The sequence below is a fragment of the Anneissia japonica genome, unplaced genomic scaffold, assembly GCF_011630105.1.
Source record: "Anneissia japonica isolate Jap-2015-1 unplaced genomic scaffold, ASM1163010v1 scaffold287708_len1499824_cov190, whole genome shotgun sequence".
Lineage (NCBI taxonomy): Eukaryota > Metazoa > Echinodermata > Crinoidea > Comatulida > Comatulidae > Anneissia > Anneissia japonica.
Genome location: NW_022752295.1, coordinates 750,312 through 752,563, shown reverse-complemented (window position 1 = coordinate 752,563; position 2,252 = coordinate 750,312).

Sequence of the window (2,252 nt, the reverse complement as noted above, 5' to 3'; positions counted from 1 at the left end):
TAAATGTTTACTGCTTTTATATTGATTCTCCCAATCTTTTCACTATTGAATTTGTATGTTATGCTATTATTATTATTATTACTCTTATTAATGTTGTTCTTCTTTCGCGTTTTTTACTTTTATGACAATTATAGCCTCATTTTCACCGTATTTATCGTTGTAGTTGTACACATTCATGTTTATATTTTATGTACAGTATACATTTTTATAACAATAACGATAATGATACGATACGATTTATTGGGTTCACTCTCAGATCAGTAAATTAGGAAATAATAATAATAATAATAATAATAAGTGTAGTTTTATATAGCGCACATATCCATCTAATATAAGATACTCAGGGCGCTTGATGTGTACTAGGAACTCGATCAATGACTTTCTTCGCCCCTAAGGGTTCCTTCGTGTCTGTGCTACACCCGGTACCAGCAACTCTCATCATCCATTACATATTAAAAAGCCATAAACCTAAAAAATGTATCAATTATTTTAACAACAAACTTAAAAAATTATATTTAAATAAATTAATTATCAAGGTTAAAAATGTATATATTAATAATTTAGCCTAATTAATAGGCCCCAGGCAGACATGCAGTATGTCATTCTGGAAGTGTTGCCGTTGGTTTATTGCCGTTTTGGTCATTGCCGTTTTGACTTATTGCCGTTTTGTTCCATTGCCATTCTGGTCAAAAAGTGTTGCCGTTTTGGTCATTGCCGTTTTGACTTATTGCCGTTTTGACCTGTTACCGATAAAAGTGTTCGAATTTAAAATAGTAGCGTGGGAACTCGAATAGAAGCCAATGAGCTTAATCTCAAGAAGCCCCGTATTGAAGACCACTCTTTAGTTTGCAAAATTAGCCTCGAAAAGAAGCCCATCCCGAGGCTCCTTTTCGAGATAGTACAGTAGATCTACATACACTGTGCATGAATTAAAGAAAAGAAACAAAAACAAAATAAACAATTAAAAACACGCTTGATTTATACAGTTAATACAATCCAAGATACGACTGATGTCACAGTGGCCCTCTTTGTTGTTTTATAGTAGTAATTCTCAAAACTTTACAGCATCCATTTTGAAAAGAAGCCAACCCCACCCCAACACCTTACTTTGCAAAAGTAGCCTCGAAAAGAAGCAAATCTCGAAAAGAAGCCCATGCATCCAAAGGTCGCAAAAACAGAAGCCCAGTGCTTCTATTCGAGGTTTTACGGTCCTAGTAAGTAAGTAACTTACTTTATTGCTTCTCTTTTATAACAGAGGCACAACCGTAAAGATGTGCAACAATAACAAAATCAGTAAAAACTTAATTACTGTGATTAAATATAGTAAGAAAATACTGCGGTAGAACGAAATATATATAAAAAAGGGTTTACAAAAATAGTAATAGAGATAATAATAAATACTAATACTAATAACATAAGTAAGTAGGTTAATACACATACACTTATACACACACATATATACGCACATACATACATATACACATACACACATATATATATATGCATATATACATATATATACATACATACAACACAATACATACATGCATATACACACACGCGTACACCCCGCCCCCGCACACACACACATATACATACATACACCTGACTTGATAAAGGGTTACGCCCGAAAGATCTCGTCTATTTTCTTAATAAATTTTGAGGCAAATCTATTACCATCTCTACGAGTATATTTTATATATATATTTGCCTATGCAGCAACTCTGATTTTCCTACATACATACATATACACATACATACACAAACACATACATATACATATAACAGAGTAAATATTGTAAATTTAAATCAACAACGTTAGCCTAAAAAAAAACAAAAAAAAAACAGACATATTAGTCTTGCAATAGAAAAGTATTATATATTTCATTTCATTCTTTCCATGCCATCGTTAAAAGTAATTTACAATGATTATCGAAAACTTTACTCGCAATAGTATAATTAATAGGGTTTATACAATTTGTTGTTAAAATCAAAAGATGGTATTTAAGTTCAGGGGAGCTTGATGTAAATAATTCACAAAGTATATGTAAATCCTTTTTGTATAACTCCTCTTTAATACCGTCCTAATACGATTTGTATGGTATGTTAATATTCTGAATATACTTCTGTGTTGATAATGTATGCATGCTTCAATGCTTAGACTTCAAGGTAAGAAAAAATTAACCTCAATGTTAGTACAGTACTGTTTTATACAGTATTATCTCATATCCAATTTAAAAAAAAAAAAAAAA